The sequence below is a fragment of the Castor canadensis genome, chromosome 1 (assembly GCF_047511655.1).
Source record: "Castor canadensis chromosome 1, mCasCan1.hap1v2, whole genome shotgun sequence".
Lineage (NCBI taxonomy): Eukaryota > Metazoa > Chordata > Mammalia > Rodentia > Castoridae > Castor > Castor canadensis.
Genome location: NC_133386.1, coordinates 191703261 through 191725519, shown reverse-complemented (window position 1 = coordinate 191725519; position 22259 = coordinate 191703261). Strand labels below are relative to the sequence as shown.

Below are 22259 nucleotides of genomic sequence, written 5' to 3'. Positions count from 1 at the left end.
GTGCATGAATATTTTATGACCATTGTCTTCATTCTGTGTTGTGAGGTTAACACTCTTCCTTTCTGCTCTAACATGCTTGAGAAATCATCAAAAGGAAAGAAGACAGATGCTTAGTTGCTGCATCATTGAAGCAGCACTACTATAGAAGTGACACATTCTGTTCCAAGCCTTCATGTGGAAGACATTTGTGCTCATGACTGAGATGGATGGGAGCATGGGCATTTAATTTATAGCATTAGAATAATAGGAAATGTGATGTAGTTTATGCATGTCAATAATAGAATACTTTGTGATTATTCTGCATGGAATGGAAATTAGAAGTCACATACCTTTTAGACTCTAAATAGGATGTCAAAACATGTTACAATTTTCATCTGCATGGTTAGGAAACTTGAAGCTATTAGTGAATCTATTCCAATACACTGATTTATAGAGCACTGAATAAATGATAAAAGTTGTCAATGGGTTAGTAATTAACTAAAAGCTCTGACAGTAATTAATTTCTTCAATGAAGTTGTATGAATCAATGAGTTAGCTGCTTGGATTAATCAATATGGGAAGCAATCTTTTGTAAATGCAGAGCTGTTTTGTATATTCTGTTGGGATTTGCTTCATTATTTGAGATCAAATGGTGATTAAAAACTTCATAACAGTGACCATTGTCACAGGATGACAAATTGCTTGATGTGATTTGTGAAGTACTAATAAGCTTCAGACATTTAAGCTTTAATATGCCATACATGATACTACATGATACTGGTAGCTCTGGATTCATAAATGGCCTTTAAACTCAGTAGTTTTGAAGTGTGTGTAAGGAATTTAGGAAATTTATTTTCCAGGTGAAGTCTCTGTCTAAACTAACTAAAATTAGCTATGGCTAAAAAAAACCAAACATAATATAGGAGTATTTTGAAATTTACAAAATAAAGCACTATTTGGGCATGGGAGTTGCTATTTATCTGTGTTGAAGTGACTTACCTATCTGGGATATTGAGTAGTCGTAGAAATAAATGGTTTTGTTCACCACTTTAGCTTACTGAACATTTAAATCCACTAGATATACTTTCAGGTGACTTACTATGAATTAATAAAGTCAAAAGTATTGGATAAAAAAGAAGAAATTAGCTTCATAGAAGAATATGACAACCAACAGCTAATATCCTACTGAGTGTGGGAAATGCTGAAAGTTTTTTCCTCTAAGATCTGTAACAAGTCCAGGATGCCTACTGTTACCATTTCTGCTCAGAATAGTACTGGATATCCTGTTTAGAGCAATTAGGGAGAGAAAAGAAATAAAATGCATCCAAATTAGAAAGGAAAATGTAAATTGGAGGTGATGTCATTTAATACATAGAGAAACCTAAATATTCTGTTAAAGAGCAGTTAGGCTTGGCAATTTCAGTCAAGTTGCAGAATGCAGGAATCAGGAACATTTCTCTGTCCTAACAGTAAATTATTGGAAAAAATTAGTGAAGAAAAATATCGTTTGCAGAAGCTATGGAAAAAGTAAATATGTAGGAATAAATTTAAACTAAATCTTAAAACTACACACCATAAAATGTTGATCAAATGAAAGGAATAGGACAAAAAATAAATGGAAAAATATTCCATACAAAATGATTAGCAGAGTAAATATTGTTAAATGTTTACATTATCCAAAGTGACCTACCATGTTTTTTTTTGTAGCAGTTGTAGTTTATAAATAAGGCTTTATTAAACACTGCAACCACCTTATCCGTGTCTGGAGAATAGCTGGTGGTGGGACGTAAGTACATAAACAGGAGTGTTCCATAGAACAAGGTGACTGCTATGAGATGGGAAGCACATATAGAGAAGGTTTTGCTTCTGCCTACCGAGGACTTGATGCTCAAAACAGTAAGAAGAATGCAGAAATAAGAGATAAAGATGACCAGAAAAGAGCTGATCTGGATTGCGCCACATAAGGCAAAGAGCAGAAGCTCATTGATGTGGGTATCTAAACACGATAAAGTCAAGAGAGGTGGGATATCACAGAAAAAATGATTGACAACATTGGAATCACAAAATGGAAGCCTAAATGTGAGAGAGACATGCACCAGTGAGGTCATACTTCCACAAGAATAAGCCAGGACAACAAGGCTGATGCAGACCCTCCGAGACACCATTGTGGAACAGAGGAGTGGGTTACAGATGGCTGCATATCAGTCATATGCCATTGTTGCCAGGATAAGGCACTCGGCATCCACAAAACAAGCAAAAAAAAAACATCTGTACAGCGCAGCTATGGAATGAGATGCTCTTCTTAGAAGACAGGAAGTTTACCAGCATTTTAGGAGCAATGGTTGTGGAATAGCTGATGTCTAAGAAAGATAAGTTGCTGAGAAAGTAATACATGGGGGTTTGGAGACTTGAGTCAGTATTAACTAGGATTATTAAACCCATATTTCCCACCACAGTTAATGCATATACTATGAAAAATACCAAGAACAGTGTGATTCTGAGAAAGAGATAATCAGTAAATCCTATAAATATGAATTCAATTGGTTCAGAATAGTTAGTCTCCAACATCTTCTTAGTTTTCTTCTTTTGCTCATTGGAGATAAATGGAATCAGGCAATGTGAATTGACTTGGGTGATCAGTGAACCAAGGTCTTTATTTTGCCTTTTAAGGAAGCAAATAGAAGATTAAAACATATGTGGCACTTTGTGTGACAGTTTGTTGGTTTTATTTTTGTCATTCATTTATAGGAGGCTATTATAAATCATTGATTCCAGAAAAGTACTACTTACAACAAGGTGTTTTATGATGTTACTACTCTCTTAAAAACTATGCATTTATATGACATTAGAGAAAAATATAGCTTATGTGATGAGACCTGATAAAATAAATGAAATTGAGTAAAGTGTATATATACAGGTAAGACTCTTTTATAATCCTAAAATCACATTTTCCCATGAAAAAGATGGAAGAATTTTTGCAATATATGGAGTGGATAACTTAATATAACAATTAAAAGCACAGTAATAGTGTATGAGATGACTAGATTTAAATCCTGGCTTTGCTACTTATGGTTTGCATGAACTAAGTGAAGTATTTTATCCTCTCTATGATAGAGTGATAAATTAATTATCTAATAACTATAACTGTGAATGATATCAAAATGTTTATTTATTAAGTATATATTTAGAAAGAAAGTAACATTGAAATATTATAACATAGATGATCAATAGGTACACATTTTATAACTTAATATAAAGTTACTGCAACAATAAGTAAGAAGACTATCTCTTATAAAAAACATTTCAAACCAAAAAGAACAATGACAAAACAAACACATTTCTAAGAAAAAAAACCCTTCTAATTTAGTATCAAACAGTAAGTAAGTTAGAAAGTACATATTAATTTCTCATAGATAAAATGTGGGACATTGGTAACTTTTTTTTAACAGTTTTCTTTGCCTTCCAAAAATCGTACCAACTGTTAATATAGCATAAATTATTTTTAACAAAACTGGAAGAGCCTTAAAAATTGGTCCTTTAACATTGTCAAAAAAATCAGCTAGTCCAAAAGCTTTTTTTTTAAATTGGAATTGACTTATCCATTTATCACAAACCATACAAATAAGCATTCATTTTCCCTTAAGCATCTTTAAGAGAAGTCAAAGATGCTTCTGCCCATAGATTCCTTTGCATTGATCAAACTGAGTACAAAAACATACTCTTTTGATGTTAAGTCATAACTAAAAGCTGTTTGTTTGTGTATGCTTTCACATCTGTGTATGAATGCCTGTGGATTTTTTGTTTTGTTTTTTTGGGGTTTTTTTGGATATGTAATGTAAATTCTAGGAGATGTTTTGGCATTTTCTAAATAAAAGATATAATATCATATTTCTTACCTTTGGCCTCCTTTTTTACAGTCTCTAGTCTTTGCTCCCAAATAAATCCAATGAGTGTTTCTCTTGCAGTGGAGTAGTATATATCTCTTCTATTTGGAATAGACTTACTCATATAAAATCTCTCATTTGTCTATAGGTTGTTAACTTTCTTATTTACCCTCCCACTTCAAAAATTAAAGTGTTCACAGCTAAACATCCCTTAAGGCATCTGTGTCTATGAGGAAGTTGGCATTAAATAAAAGATTCTGCAAATCAGGAGGGCTGTCGAGGATGTTTTTTGTCCTGAAGTATGGTCAAATTCTGAATTGCATCAAATACACAGCTATGTTTACCCTATCCTCCTTTGTCTCTGGAAGATGTAATTTAATAAGGCTACTAATAAGGGAGGTGGATTTAGATTTGATACAGAGCATTTTTATAAGAATTTTCAGAGAATTGAGTATGCTACACAGAAGGAATGCATTTGCCTTTCTTGGAAGTCAAATAAACACAAATATTCCCTGGTTTAGCAGAGACGGGAAAAGTACAGTTCCTGTCCACAAGCTTAATAGAGTCTGTTGAATAGTTTGGTCAATCCTCTAACTAAATGTTTAACATTAAAGAACTATGAAAAATATCAAAGTACACCAAATTTAGGAGATTATCTCTCAGGGGCTCAAAGAGTTTATATTCGATGAGCTCTCACTACCAACATCAATCTTTTGACTTGAAAAATAAAAATCTATACTGAGACCTTAGACTCATGAAATTTGTCTGTTTATATGCTTGGAGTTGATATGTAGAGAAGATTATTACATCTCTAGAAGCTTGGGCTCAAATTCTGATGGTGTACTACAGATTATTTCATCTACATATAATTTTTTCACTACTCAAAGCATACTTTTCTATTTATTAAATCCTATCTACTTCATGTATTCTGCACAGTTACTATGTGAAATAAGTGACACTGTATACACTCAGCAGCTATAAAATGGCTGAGCAAATTTCTATGTTTGCTTAGAGATTATTACTAGAAACTTAAAATAAGGCATATTTATCAAAACATGTTGTGATTATTCACTGGAAATATCCAGACAAGTGAAAATTAACAATTCCACAAAATTCTCAAATAATCAGGAAAAATACCAAAAATATACCCAATGTAGGAGTCATTGTAATTGGCTTCCAGAGATTATATTCACTGAGATGTCACTATTAGCATCAGCTGGTATTAGTGATTTCTATAGGTACGAACTCTGGTGTAGTTCAATACAATGTCTTGATGCCTGCATTGAATGTTGATGATGATGTGATGAAAAATTGATAAAAAGAATGGAGACTGGCCAAAATACTTACTAATTCCACGGCATGTATTATTTTGTTTAGTTTTCATGATTATCCTATGAAATAGATATAATTTCTTCTTACAAATAATGAAAGGAAAGCCTAAAGATATAATTAAATTGGTTTCATGCAGAGTCCAATTCTCTCTTCCTACTCAAAAATAGTTTAGTTCCTCTTGTTTTGAAATGTGTTCTATTGCAATAGGAATTGTTAGATAGGTTTTATGGTTATAGAATGTTAGAAGTGATAAGAGCTTACTAATGATCCTATTCACATTTCTATTTTCAGATGGGGTATATAAATTATAGTCAAAATATCATCTAAATACTGGATGCTATGGTGTATACCTGTAAACCCAGCTATCTGGGAGGCACAGATGGCAGGATTGAGATTTCAGGTCAGCTTGGGCAAAAAAATTAGAAAGATTCCATCTCAACAAACAAGTCTGGCATGGCGCATACAACTTTCAGGTGTATGAAGGGTGGAAATAATAGGATCCTATTATTTTTGTCAGCTCTGGCAAAAAGTGGGAGACCTTATCTGAAAAAAAACCAAAGCAAAAACTGCTGGGGAATATGGCTCACATGGTAGCATGGTTGCCTAGTACCCATGGAGACCCTGAGTTCTCAACCCACCAAAAAATGAAATCATCTAACCAGTAACATTTTCACAAATTATTTTTAACCCATGTGTCTCTTGTATTCATAAGTATAAGATCAAAGTAAAATTTTTCTTTTAAGAATCCTCATGTCTAGTACAAACTGTTTAGAGTGTGTCTGTATTTGACTATTGAAGAAGAGACTGAGTATGCCAGAATAACTTCACTCTCTCACAGGGTTCATTTTATACTACTTTGGCTTGTTATTAGAAAAATCTACTGAATTGAACTGGCTCTCATCTGTTCTCAGGGAAATCTCATTAAATAAGCCTATTTGTGAACAGATTTACATTTGCTACTTGGATTTGTGCATTGCAGAAATTTTAGAGCTAATCATTTTCAATTCATTTTCTCCTTTACAAATGCCATTGTGCCGTGATTAAGCACAATATCCTGGTGATTATAAATAATTCAATATCTGACTTTGAAAGTATGAATTCTAGTAGCTGATATCTATAAAATCAAACACAAAGTGACAAAACCTACTGTGAGCGAACATGTGTTCCAAAATTTGGGGTTTAGTTTCCTGACAAAGGAAATTTGCTGATTTTCTGAAATTTAAAAAATAGGCAAAATCAATAATTTTTAAAAAATTATTGATTAAAAAATGTTTTGTAATTGCCACAAATAGGTAAACCTAGTTCTGTATCATCAGCAGCCTCTGCCTCCATTCCCAGCCCATGTACATGCACAAACTGAGACCTTCACATGTGGTGAGCAAATACACATTTTGTGTAAAGTAAGTCCAACGTCTTTGTAACATCCACAACAGAGATTCTGTAGGTATTTTAAGGAAGAAAATACTTACCTTAGTAGCATCTAAATTTTGAATTTTAGAACTTACTAGGTACAAGAGAAAAAAATATATTTCCGTTCAGGTTTTGGAAATAAGTCTTACAAGGGATTTGTATTTGTCTTCCAGTCTATGACAAGTGGGACATTATCCCAAGATAATCCCAAGCCCAGTAGAGCATTGTATAGACAATTGCTCTCTTTTCAGTAGGGTTGTTATGTGACTTTTTAAAAAGGAAATCATGACAATGATAACACAATTGACTGTGGAGTAGAGGGAAACAGTGTATGTCTTTATCACTAGCACATAATTTGTTAAACAGCAATAACAAGACAAATACTTTAATTCTACCAGCTAATAGAAAACAAATAATTTTTGTGGATATTCTGTCACTTCTAACTATGAATGCAAGTAATTGTTCTAGAGTCTAAGTATGTAGGTATGTAAGGAAATGCTAAAGAACCATCTCAATGCTCAGCTGGGATTTGAAATCAGGGTTCATGCTTGCCAAGGCAGGTGGTCTATCACTTGAGCCACTCCACCAGTCCATTTTGTGTTGGGCATTTTCAAGATAGGGTTTCCTATTTGCCTGTGGCTGGCTTTGAAGAGCGATCCTCCTGATCTCTGCCTCTTAGTAGCTAGAATTACGGTGTGAGCCACTGGTGCCCAGCCAGCTGTATACTATTGAGAAGACTCCATGTTGCTCTAATTTTTCTTCTTCATTATATTAGTGACTAGAAGAGAATGTATCTTGAAGGCTGAGCTGTATATGTAAGAGCTGATAACTCAAGTAACTAGGATTTCAATGCTAATTTTAACTATTTCCCATCTATGGAGTCTTAATGTACTGATCTCATCTAATTTTCCTTATTTTTTGAGTGGTGATACTGGGTTTTGAACTCAAGGTCTTGAGTTTCCTAGACATGTGCTCTACTTTTTTAGTCATATCCTCAACTCTATTTACTTTAGTTACTTTTCAGGGACAATCAGGGCCAATATCTACCCTATAACCTCCTACCTAAGGCATCCCTCGTATCTGGGATCACAGGTATATACTGAGCTTATTGATTGTGATGGGGTCCTGCTAATTTCTTGCTTAGGCTAGCATCCCACCATGATCCTCCTGATCTCTGCATCCCCAATAGATGGCATTAGAGGTGTGGGCAAAGTTTCCCAGCCACTGAATTTCCTAAAGTTTCAAATTGTAATAATTGCCGACTGCATCAGATTCTTGTGAGGGTTGAGATAATGCATGTAAGTACTGAGAACTTTGCTTAGCAAATGGTATCTGTTTCATGATTTTTAGCTATCTTTAACCATTGCAGCAGTATATCTTAATAGCTAACAATGCCTGGCTAGATTGTCATATCTTTTAAGTATTGACAGTGGCACATTATGTACTTTACAACAGGAGGATTGGACAAAACAATATCCAGATTCACTGCAAGCAACTCACCTCCTTGATGTACCTAGTAGAAAATTTGAGATCAATTTGATTTCTACAAGAAGGGATTCTTATTGAATAAATGTGAAAAAATTCAGTGTATTTAGAGTAGAGGGCCACAATCCTTAACCAGAAAAGTAATGATTGTGAGGAGTTAAGAACTAGACAAACACATCTGAAAAGTATTCGCAGTGAGAGAAGTGCTCAAGTTATTATTCTTATATTTGGTCTTTCTTAATTTAATAAACTTACAAATCTGCACAGGTAATAGTAGAACAATTTCTAATTTGTATTTTTTGGAATAACTTCACTTTCTAGTTGTAATATGCATGTTTTCATATTTAAGGATTAATTTTAAGAGTACTATAGAATTTTGCAAATGATGTATTTTACAAGAATAGCAGTAAAGTGGTTTTTCTCACTTAAGGCAGGAAACATTGGACACCTCACAGAAATGATAGGGAATAGGGAAAATGAGTCTAAAAATTTCCAGGAACAAAGCAGGGGCAAGGATCTCATCAGTTTGCTTTCTTTCCTCGCTCAAAAATAAAGAATATAATTTTTGATAAAGAAAGAATAGTGAAACTACCCAAGCCTTAATGTGCATGCAGCTAAAGGGGGACTTCTTAGCTTCATTATGGGGTCTTAAAGTCACTGTGGCAATCTCAGTTTTCAAACGAATAGAATCATCCTTGTGTGCATTATTGGAGACACTTGTCTTCTGTATAGGAAATCCTCTTAAGGAAATATACCATGTGTTTGAATTTAAGGTATAAACCTAGGAGGTCCCAAAAGCTTTTGATGACTAGTGAACAGAATAGTTTTAAAAAGTTAGACTTATTGTTAACAGAATATACTCCACTCTGAGTTATATGTCGTTTTATATCCTTGGCTTTCATGATTTACTACACCCAATTCAAAGGTGATTGTTTGGGGTTCTATAGGGAGAAATATAAGAGAACTGGTATTGTTCTAGTCAGTCATTCTCTTATTTCAGAGATAGTGAGTTGCATTCACAGCACATCATTAATTTATTTTTGAAAAGTATAAGCAAGGAAGAAGAAAGGGAAAACTGAGTTATTCAAAGATACCTAAAGAAACATGCTATAATATTCAGTTATAATTAACCATAACCAAAAGCATAATAGATATTCAGCTATCCCAATTTCCTTGCCAACACTTTCTTTTCTCCTTTTTAAGAACACCCAGTTTTCACCTGTGAGGTCATTTCTTTTGTGGTCTTGATGCATTTCCTTGGTGATTATTAAAGTTAAGAACATTTTCACACATTTATTGGCAATCTCCACATTTTGAGAAAGGGCATTCAGCTCCTTATCTGTTTGCAAACATAGGGGTCCATTTATCACCCCATACCATTTGTTATGGAAATAGTTGCACTGTTCGGTTTACATGTCTCCAAGTTACAAAACGCTAAAATGTTCACTTTTTATACTCACATGTTTGATATACATTAAAAGAAACAATGACATTTAAAGTTTAATTATGCATTACAGAGTTCATACTTTTTGTTTCTTTCTGAGATATATATTTTACTCCAGTGTCATGCTATTTCAGCTACATTCATTTGAATAATATTTTTGTATGTCTTGTATATCATGTGTGCAGGTAATTTATTGTTTATATTTTATTTAACATTTTCATAGTTCAAATTTGATGTTTAAAAACTTTTTGAATAACTTTGTTAAAATATAGCAGAAACACAGTGTTTGAAGTTTATAAATTGATCTTTGATGTTTATATAAACCACAGTGAAACTACAAAGTCAAGAGAATAAGCAATGTCTGAGCCAGTAGGCTCAAAAATTTGTGCATGTTCTTTCTCTTCAAAACCCCCCACAGACACACACACACACATACACACACATTGAAATTTAACTCCATTGTGACCATAGATTATATACATATTTGTATGTGTATATATACATATATATATATATATATATATATATATATATATATAATGAACATTGATAGACAGAATCATAATTTCTTAAGCATTAAAGAGGTTTCTAGTGGTTGAACTTCTGGCCTATTTTGATGAATATGTTCCTCCAAATAATAGATATATGAGTTCTATGAGTCTTCCTAGTAAAATATTGGAACATATGGCTGACATGGGAATCTCTGATACAGAAACCAAACTATAAAGTATCAAGTATTTCACTTTTGCAAAAACTAAAATTCAGTGTGGGAGATAGATACACCACAAATACAAGCAATATTATGAAAAACAGATTAAAAGGAGAGGGAGTGTAAAGGAAAGAAGTTAAGATGAATATGGTTGATGTACTATGTATAAAAGAATGAGTATAGAACCTTTAAACCTGTTGAAATCACTATAGCAAGGGGACAAAGTTAGAAAGAAGAAAAATTGATGGTATGATCCAATTCAGGTTATAATACATATATACATGGAAATGTCACAATGAAACTCTCTGTGTAGCTATCTTAAAGAAACAAAAATGCTTTTTTTCAAGAACAGAGAATAGGAAGCTAAAACAGGTCCTTTTGGGGGGGTTGATACCAGTGGGAAGGGAGAGGATATAAGGAAAGGATGTAGAAGGGTGAATATAGTTGACATATTATGTACTAATATCTGAAAATGAAAAAAGGAGACATGTTGAAACTATTCCAGGAATGGGGGCAGTGTTGGATAAAGGAGAATGATGGAGGTGGTGAATTCAACTATGATATAGTCTAAGAATTTTTGTAAATGTCACAATGTACCCCAAGTACAGCAATAATATGATAATAGAAAATCACATATAAGCAAAAAAAAAAAAGAAATTCAAAATTCTTGATTTTATATTATATAAAAAATTAACCTTATTTTTATAGGATGTACTAAGCTCTGAGTTTTATTTCATTTTCTATCCTCAGCTTTCATGACTCACTGAACAATACAAAGGTGATTTCTCTGTTTTGGGGTTTGGGATAGGGAATATAAAAGATCCAGTATTGTTCTATCCAGTCATTCTCTTATTTCAGAGACAGTGAGTTGCTTTCACAGTACTTAATATGCAAATTTAAAAGCAAAATAAGAATACAGGAACACTATGTAAATCTGAAAGCATAATAAATAAATACACACTAATTTAACAAATTAAATAGAAAAAAAGAACTATGAATGTTGTCAAAATAAGAATCTCGTCTTACTATACACACTAATCTGCTTCCTTCACAGTGAAATTATCATTCTTTGTTTTTTTATAATTATCTGTATTTCAGTTTAACAAATAAATTCACCCATATTATTTTTTTTTTCCTTTGGAGAACTGTCTGTTCAGTTAATTTACTCATACATTGATTGGGTTATTTGATCTGTAGTGCTTAATTTCTTGAGTTCTTTACACATTCTGGATATTAATCCCTTGTCAGATAAATAATTGTCAAAGATTTTCTCCCGTTCTGTAGGCTGTCTCTTCACTGTGGTAATTGTTTCCTTTGCTGTGCAGAGGCTTTTTAATTTGACCTAATCTTATTTGTAAATTATTCATATTATTTCCTGAGCTATGGAGTTCTATTTAGAGAGTTGTTTCCTGTGCATATATCTTGAATCCTTTCCCCAGTCTTCCTCTAGTACTTTCAAAGTGTCATGTCTTACGTTGAGATCTTTGATACTTTTTCAATTGGTTTTTATTCAAGGTGTGCTATAGGGATCTAATTTTAGTCTTCATGTGGATATCCAGTTTTCCCAATAACATTTTGTAAAGAAGTTGTCTTTTAATTTTTTTAGAGGTTATCTTTTGAATTTTAAGATTGATTTTTCTATTTCTATGAAGAAATTTTCTTATGGGAAGTGAATCAAATTTGTAAATTGTTTCTGGTAATATAGACATTTTTCACAGTATTAATTCTGCTGATCTGTAAATATGGGAGATCTTCCCATTTTCAAGTGTCTTCCTCAATTTCACATTCTGTCCTATATAATTATCATTGTAGAGGTCTTTCACCTCTAATATTAGGTTTACTCTTAGCTATTTTATTTATTACTTCAAGGGTATAATGTATGGGAAAGAAAACTATAGACCATGTTCCATGTCTGGGTTCTTTGTTGAACACAAACACTATCAGTTTTAATAAAGTACTAACAAACTAAATTCTACAACATACTAAGATAATCACACACCACGATTAAGTTGCTTCATTTAGAAATGCAAAGATTATTCAATATAAGTAAATCAATCAACGTAATAAAACACATAAATGAAATCAGTGGCAAGCCACACACTCTTCTCAATAGATGTATATGCAATCTTTGACAAAGTTCAGTGTCCCTTCAAGATAAAGTTCCAATAAATTAGGAATGCAAGTAACATTCCTCAGTATAGTAAAGGCTATATGTGACAAACCTATAGCTAACATTATGAAAAAACTGAAAGCATTTCCTATAAAATCAGGAATAAAACAAGGCTGTCCACTCTCATTGAATACAGTGATTGAATTCTTAGCCACAGCAAAATGGCAAGATAAATAAAATGAACAGAATTAAGAATAGAAGAAAGCAAATCATTCTTATTTGCAAATAAGATTCTATAAGTAAAAGCCTGAAGTCTCCACCAATAACTTTTTTTTTCACTCCATGATGTATATATACCATATTTTCTTGATCCACTACCAATAACTTTTACATCTAGTAAACTCTTACAGCAAAGTAGCAGGATACAGAGTCAACACAAAAATGAGTAGCTTCCTTACATACTATCCATGAACATATTAAGAAAAACTAAACTTTTAATAAACCTATTTTTAAAATTTTGAACATCATAAATGTCATTAAGCTTGTCCACTCTATCAATATTTTTAAACTATTGTGTTTCTACCATTCTCCCATGTTTATACATATCCTGTATTCTTTTCTTTAAACCTTTTTTGCATTCCTCTTTTTCGCTGCATTATAACTAAGCTGTTCATTACAATTTATTATGATCAATGCTTCTATGTTTTCTCCATGCCATCCAATGAACATATGCAAGACATTGGGTATGATTGTACAAAATGTATATAAACTTTAACTTTAAAATGAAATATGTTGTTTCTTAAATTTTTTGTACCTATCTTTATTTTGACAATATGAAAACTCAGGCTGTATATGTTAGGGTACAAATGTTAGGGTACCTTTGAGGCTTGCAGCCCACTCAGCCTGAAACCGGCCATGGCTAACATGACCCAAGCCACCACTTACTGGAACAAAGGGAGGTGGGACGGTTTCTGGGAACAGAGACTGTTTCTGGTTAATCTTGCTAAAACGGTATGTGAGTAAATGAGTTGACACACCTGGTGTTTACCAAATTCCTGATAAATAATCTTCAAGTAATCTTGCCCCACCACCAAGATGTGGGTGATATCAGAAATATGTGACCCCAGGAACCATAAAAATTTCTGTGTGACCGTGACTAATGTCTAAAAAAATATAAAAGCAGCCTGAATTTTGTATTCGGGGTCCGTGTTGAAACCCACTGCATCGGGCGGATACCTGGACCCCAGCTGGCTGGAAATAAACCTCGCTTTGTGGTTACATTATCGTGAGTGTCTTTTTGTTCGTCTGAGGGGTGGTCAACCGTGGACCCCAACATATATTCTTACTACTAATACATTACACTGGCATATTCAAAATGTTTTGCCAATGTAGTAAGGGAGAAAAGTTTTTAATCTTTATCATATCTGGGAAAATGTTTCATGCATTATATAAAGTTTTTGTGTATTTTTTTATGTAGATAGCATGTTTCCCCACAACTTTCATATTTTATATTTTCATTTACCTCCAATGATATCATATGATATAAAATTTCATATATGCATGGTATGATCAAAGCGAATAAGTGGCAATGTTTTAGTATTTACTTTAAATTTATAAAAATGACAGTGTTCAATGTTACTAATTTTAGGAAAGTAACAATGGTTAAGGCAGCAGAGACTAAGCAGAGAAAAAAGAAAATAATATTCTCATGTAACAGTTAAAATGATAAAATATGAAAATAAAAGATACATTTTCAGAACATATTTGTCTGTTTCTGGGCTTTCTAATGATATTATCAATCAAATTTTCTCCATTGGTAAGCTGCCCTTCCTATGATGGTATTGATATGTCTTTGGTACAAACTTGAAAATACACAATTTGGATTGCATCTCTTTGTTCCTTGACAAATTTTACTTATCATTTCAACTGAGAATGTTTTTGAAATTTTGATTATACATGTTATATTAAACATGTAAAATATGTCTTTGAGTCATCCTCAACAAAATGGGGTCATCATTTTCATTAAGATCTTTTAATGGTATTTTACATTTTTCTCTACAAAAGTTTAGAGTATATTTTGTTAGTTTTATTTTCCTAAGGGCCTGCCTGATTTATTAGAAATTTTGTCTTTTAAGAAATAATTGTAACTATTTTCTATAGCTGTAAGGAATGCTATTATTTTTCACATATTGAGCTTATATTCAGTAACTCAGTCTTTTGTTTAATTGCCATAACTTTTTAAATTTTGTTCCCTTACATGAGTTAATTCTTCAAATATTTTTAATTTTTGCTTTCTTTTTCCTTTGTTAGCCATAGCATCCAATGATTTGTAACCATGTTTTCTAAAATTTGAGAAATTGGTTAAAGTTGACTTTTTATAATTTTAAACTTAATACCACCCAATTGTTGCTTATCTTCCTTCATCATGGTATGCAAATTCATTTGAAGTGCTAATTGAAACTGTAGTTGAGCCTCTGAATATAATTAGTACCTTTCACTGAACCATTATCTAAGTAAAGGAAGGTAAACAATGTCAGTTTGCCTTGCTCCTGGAAAGGAAATTCAAGCAATTGAATAATAAACCATTAAATTAAGTCTTACTGATGACTATTTTTGAAAGTATTGCTGTTTCACTTTTTCAATCGGCAGATTCCTAGTGTTAATGCTGCCTCATTTTGACAGAGATTAACCGAAGTAAATACCCAGTGGGTCTAATTAACCATAATATTTACTACATTTTTGAGTTGAACCTTTCAGTGAATAAAGAGTAGTTATTACTGAGGGGATAAGCATCATAAGCAATGACTATTCTTATGAGAAAAAAAACCTGATGAATATCTGGTGAAGAAAGACTCTTCTTTTTTTTTTTTTTTCATTTTTCTTTTATTATTCATATGTGCATACAAGGCTTGGTTCATTTCTCCCCCCTGCCCCCACCCCCTCCCTTACCACCCACTCCACCCCCTCCCGCTCCCGCCCCTCAATACCCAGCAGAAACTATTTTGCCCTTATCTCTAATTTTGTTGTAGAGAGAGTATAAGCAATAATAGGAAGGAACAAGGGGTTTTGCTGGTTGAGATAAGGATAGCTATAGAGGGCATTGACTCACATTGATTTCCTGTGCGTGGGTGTTACCTTCTAGGTTAATTCTTTTTGATCTAACCTTTTCTCTAGTTCCTGGTCCCCTTTTCCTATTGGCCTCAGTTGCTTTAAGGTATCTGCTTTAGTTTCTCTGCATTAAGGGCAACAAATGCTAGCTAGTTTTTTAGGTGTCTTACCTATCCTCACCCCTCCCTTGTGTGCTCTCGCTTTTATCATGTGCTCATAGTCCAATCCCCTTGTTGTGTTTGCCCTTGATCTAATGTCCACATATGAGGGAGAACATACGATTTTTGGTCTTTTGGGCCAGGCTAACCTCACTCAGAATGATGTTCTCCAATTCCATCCATTTACCAGCGAATGATAAAATTTTGTTCTTCTTCATGGCTGCATAAAATTCCATTGTGTATAGATACCACATTTTCTTAATCCATTGGTCAGTGGTGGGGCATCTTGGCTGTTTCCATAACTTGCCTATTGTGAATAGTGCCGCAATAAACATGGATGTGCAGGTGCCTCTGGAGTAACCTGTGTCACAGTCTTTTGGGTATATCCCCAAGAGTGGTATTGCTGGATCAAATGGTAGATCGATGTCCAGCTTTTTAAGTAGCCTCCAAATTTTTTTCCAGAGTGGTTGTACTAGTCTACATTCCCACCAGCAGTGTAAGAGGGTTCCTTTTTTCCCGCATCCTCGCCAACACCTGTTGTTGGTGGTATTGCTGATGATGGCTATTCTAACAGGGGTGAGGTGGAATCTTAGTGTGGTTTTAATTTGCATTTCCTTTATTGCTAGAGATGGTGATCATTTTTTCATGTGTTTTCTGGCCATTTGAATTTCTTCTTTTGAGAAAGTTCTGTTTAGTTCACATGCCCATTTCTTTATTGGTTCATTCGTTTTGGGAGAATTTAGTTTTTTAAGTTCCCTGTATATTCTGGTTATCAGTCCTTTGTCTGATGTATAATTGGCAAGAACTTTTTCTACTTTAATATAATGAATCCCTTTGAAAATTGTGATTACTGCTTTTCGCATTGGGAAAAGGACAGTGTTAGCCATCAGAATGTTTACTGTGTTTTTCTTTTTTGACTCACAAGGGAAATCAACCATTGCAAATATTTAATCAAAACATATTTTCATTGTTTTATATAAAAAATCCACACAGACATTTAGCAACATAAATGACTATATAAAAGACCTATTTTAATTAAATGTGGTGTCTTATTAACATACAAACACCTTAAAGTGAAGTCAATTGTTAAATCATTATAGTTAATACATACATGACATTCACAGCAATATTTTCAGTCTAAGAAGGGATGAAACAAATCTAATCATTTATAAGACTGACTTCAAGAATTTCATTGTGTTTTTAAATTACTCAATCTTTCATTCATTTTGTATTTATAAATATTTATTGAGATGCCTATTATTTGATAAAAATGTTTTAATTAACCTGATGAATAAATATAAAAGTATACCTTCTAAAATAGTTTACTAGAAAAATTAAAAAGGTATAAACAAGTAACTGGAAGTGATAAATTCTATTATATTAATATGGCCTGTCAGTATAATTAAATAGATTTTTGTAACTAAGGGGTTCGATCTATCTTTAAATTTGATCAAGATATGTTGAAATATGCATCAACAAAAACATGAATATCATCATTAATGTAACTCAATAATTAACAAAGATACTTAATGCACTTAGAAAGTGCACATTCAAACTTTTTTCCATGTATTTTTTTCCTTTATTCACTCATTAGTTGAATAAATTATTTGAAAATGTATAACTTTCCCCATATCTCATACACTACAATGTTTCCTGATCAGTACTCATTTACATGCATTCAAGGATATGTAACAGTCAAATTTAGATTCTATTCCATATGTTCATTCTGGAAAAATCATTATGTACATTAATTACTTTATAAGATAGTTTGTGCTAGCAAAGAGGGTCAAGTGGTAGAGCACCTGCCTAGCAAGCTGAGGCCCTGAGTTCAAACCCCAGTGCCACCAAAATTATACTGATATGAGAAACTCTTCAGACATATCACTGATATAAAATAATAAAATCATCTATTGAATTTAGCACAAAGAAAGTCACTGCAGGCACCAAAGAGAAAGTCCTTTGTAACACACACATTAGTAATACTGCCAAGGTTTTCTCATAATTTTTGACACTTCTTTTAAATTCAGCAAAGGTGAATGCCCTTGAAAGCAAAAAAAAAAAAAAAAATCAATAATTATCCTCAACTTTTGGGTTTCTAAGAGAAAGCTGTACAACTTATCTCACTCACTGTTCCCGTTAACACTCAAATTTTGAGGTGGAAGATGAGAAGAGGGTGGAGGCGGGGTTGGGGGAGGAGAAATGACCTAAATAATGTATGCACATGTGAATATAAGAATAATAAAAAGTTTCAATTTCAAATGTATATTGGGAAATCTGCTATTTTTAACCTTTTTTGATGAACGGTTGCCAAGGAATATAAAAGAAGTATTAAAGAGATATCTTTACTCCTGTTTGCTGCAGCATTATTAACAAAAATAGAATGAGCTAAAATATCCATGGGTCAATGGTTAGAGAAATTATGGTTTATAAATATACCCCCCTCCCACACAACCAGATGCACAATGGACTCTAAACACATTGAACAAGAGATCTTGCCATTTGCAAAAACATGGGTGAAGTTTTAGTACATTATGCTACATAAAATAGCTAGAAACCAAAAGAAGGAAATAATTTGGAACTCAAAAAATGAAAAATTTAATGTGCAGTTGTAACAGAATAGAATGGATGATGTCCATAGTGGTTGGGGATAGAGGGCACAAACTTCCAGGTATAAGATGAATAGTATTGAGGACTCAATGTACAAGTAGGTGATTAAAGTTAATAGTAATGTTTTGCATATTGAAATTTACAAGAATAATAGATAAAAAATGTTTTCGCCACACATACAAACATGCACAACTATGGAGAAGTGAATATTTTAATTAGCTTGATCATGATAATCATTTCATAATATACACAAATATCAAAACATTCTGTACATAAAAAATATGTGGAACATATTTTAATTATGGCTCAATTAATATATGAAAACAAAGAAGAGCTTTATTCAAAATTTATAAAGTTGGTAACTGCAATATTCCTCACCTGGTGATATAGTCATATAATAAACTACTACTTGAAAACATAAAAGGAAAAAAACTCCCTACTTATAAAAAGAATACTATTGCTGAATTAGAGAACATTACAATAAGGAATGGAAGCCAGGCTCAAAAGAGTACACATAGTTCATATTCCACTTTGATCACATTGTGGAAACTGCAGAAGAGGGAGAGAAATCATATCAGTTTTGGTCAGGGACAAAGCATCTGAAATCTGCACAGCAAATATAAAATTTACTGTTATTTGCTATATTCATCGTGATTTGTAGCAAATCTCTATACTTATTTGTTCTATATAATTGCAGCCTTGCATTTTTTAACCAAGATCTTCCAATTTCTGCCAATACCCTTTTCATCACTGTTAACCTCTATTTTATTCTGTTACTATGAGTTCAATATTTTTTTAGATTCTACATATAAATGAGATCATGTAGTAGTTTTCTTTCTATATCTGACTTATCTCATATCACATGGTGTTATCCAAGTTCTTCTGTATAGAAAAGCTGGAAAAAATAAAAAATAAATTCACCCACAACCAAAATTATGCATAATTGGGTTGAGTTTTAAAACATAAGATGCAAGTAAAATATATGATAACAAAAGCATAGAGAATGAAATCAGAAAGGAGATTAGCTTGTTATAAAATTATTACATATATGAAGCCTAAGATGTACAGTGGGTAATTGGAAAGGTTAACAAAACCTCATTTTAAAGGAAGAAATTATAAAGTAGTGTAATTCCAAGTGTACAAACATTCAGTATGTTAAAAGTGCATACTTAATATTGTCAATTCTCAAATACTTTCTGAGATGTTAACTGAAGGTGGTACATATATAGGGAAAACCCATGGAATTCATAACGCTATGAAATAAAGGCAAAAATTATCAGAAGAAAAAAATGAATGTAAGAGAAAGAAAAATTGAAGCAAGAAGATAGACTAAATTAAATTATATCACAATGACATTAAGTGCGAATGCGCCAAGCATTGCAATTCACCATAGAAATCAAAGCATAAGTCAATTATATGAAGACATATTAAGATGCACTGTAAGTAAATATACATAGTGATGATGTGGTTGAAAGTAAATACGTAACTTTTGTGAAAAAGTTACACATTTAAAAAAACAAGTTGTTAATATATTTTTGTATGTGTAAGGATGGACAAAAGAAAAAATGAAAGAGGAAGGAATAAGGAAAATACACAATTTAAGAAAGTGATCATAATAGTAAGTGTAGAAGAATATAAAGTAGATACTGGCCAAAACCAAGATACATTGCCAAGGAAATGGAGAGTGGGAATGTATGCATAAATACTAGTACAATTGAAAACTTATCAGGTAGTCACATTTTCTGCTAGCAGTATCTCTATTTTACCCATTTTATCTTTAAGAAAACATGTTCAGCTAATAATATAAAAATATTTTTTTCAATTTCAGTGGAATTCTTTCTCTCCCACTGTTAGAACATTATTACTTATGGAAAGTTAAAGTTTATATATATATATATATATATATATATAAAATGCAACTTGGGGTACATATAATGAAAGTTGGGAGAAGTGTGTTCCCTTAATGTAATGAAGCCGAGCAAAACACAAGTTTGGAAAATCTCCACTCTCAAAACAAAATCAAGTAGATATGGAAGCACAAAGCTATGTTTGTCCTTTCATGGGGTCTCGTTGTTCCTGGAAGAACATCATAATTTATTGAACAAAGGAATTTTAGTTTCTGTGAGATGAAATTGACAGAAAATAAGATGAGAATGTTCAGAGAATATTAACAAGAGGCACAACTTGCTTAAAAGTTTTATTTAGAAGAATTACAGAAAACAAAATACACACAAAAAATCAATAGAGAAGTCAAATTTCCTGCAGGCAATATGGAACAATTACGAGTATATCTTCTTATAGGACATCACGGTATTCTTTCAGTATTTGGAAAAAAATGAGAACATGAAATTATATTCCACGGAGAGACTGTAGGAAAGTCTCATCTATCAGGAAAATTTTATTAAGAAAAACACATTAAAATAATTACAAAGAGAACCATTTCTTTGGAAATTTAGGTGTGAACAGAAAGAAAAGACACGCCCACTGAAAGGTAGGAACTACACCATTTATAAAGGACCCAGGCTATTTCAAAAGCAACTTGCTTTTATTTTCAAATGGTATAGATGTTTCATAATTTTTAATAGCTGAATAAATACTTTAAGTGTTCTTGGAAGTACAAATGACTAATAAATAATGAGGAAATATTCCCCTGCCATAAAGGAAATGTAAGCAGAAATGAAATTGAGATTCCATTTCACCCCAGTTGGAATGCCTATCAAGAGAACAAACAAAGACAAATGCTAGTGAGGATGCAGGTGCAGAAAGGAGGGAGGTGGAAACCTTTATACTCTCTGGTTAGGAATGTAAACTAGTGCAACTATTATGTAAATCAATATGGTGGTTCATCAAAAAATGAAAACTTGTCCTGCCTGCTATACCACTCTTGGGCATATATCCAAAGGAGAACACATCAACCTACAAGAGACCTATCTACAAACCAACACTTATTGCAACACTATTCACAAGAGCCAAGCCATACAATCAGCCTACGTGCCCAATAAACAGTAAATGGATAAAGAAACTGTGACATACATACATAACAGAGTGTTATTCAGCCATAAAGAAGATTAAAATCATGTTATTTGCAGGAAAATGGATTGAACTGACTAGAGATCATTATGTTAAGTGAGATAACCCAACCATTAAAAAGTCAAAGGTCACATTTTTTCACACATAGAAAGAAAAATGCTTACATATTTGGTTTGAAATATTGGAGAGCAATCTTAAGAAAGTAGGATGATGTTTACAGAACAGTGCAGACTGATAATTGAAGAGCATAATATGAAGTGATAAAAGACAGCTGTATGACCTCAGGATTAGAAAACATATTTTCATTAATTGAATCTGGTCTGTGGATCATAATTTGGCAACCCCAAAATGTTTCACCTGTACAAACTGTTGACATATATCAAAATAGTTCTAAAGGAAAAAAGCTGTTAGAAGAGGAAATAATATATCAATGATTAGTATAAAAAAAAATAAAATACTTTTAATATGGGAAAATTGTTCTTGCTCTTTGTAATCTTATCTAAATGACTGTTTTTGCAGTTCCACATTATTATGTAAGAAATAGGGGTATGGCAGTGTATATTAGGCTGCTCATATTGGTTAACCTCTAATTCCCAGAGGTGAATATTTACAAAAACAAAGTAGTAGGATTTTAGAAATTTCATTTTCCTATTTTTTAAAAATTTCTTTATGGATTAATTTGGAGGATGGATAACATAAAATGAAACTGAAGACAATAAATACTAAATAATATATGCTTGTGTTGAAAATGTGAAGTCAATTACAGTGATACCAATATAAATTGCTTCACACATCGGCAACCCCCTTACAAACATGCAACAAACCCACCTGACACTCCAAAACATAAATATTTCCTCATAAGACATCTTTAGGGAATAAAACACTTCCAAATATAACTATGGGCCTAAAGCAACATTTGTGCTCAAAACAGTCTCTAAAAATAAAATAAAATGTACACACACAGTAGAATAACTAAAACAATGAGAATCCAACCAGAAATTGC

The 22259-nt window shown here is 32.5% G+C and overlaps 1 pseudogene; it reads right to left on the bottom strand.

The window, feature by feature from the left end:
- Positions 1-1646: 1646 nt before the first annotated feature.
- On the bottom strand, positions 1647-2547 carry LOC109680586 (olfactory receptor 5AS1-like; annotated as a pseudogene).
- Between the last annotated feature and the right edge of the window lie 19712 nt (positions 2548-22259).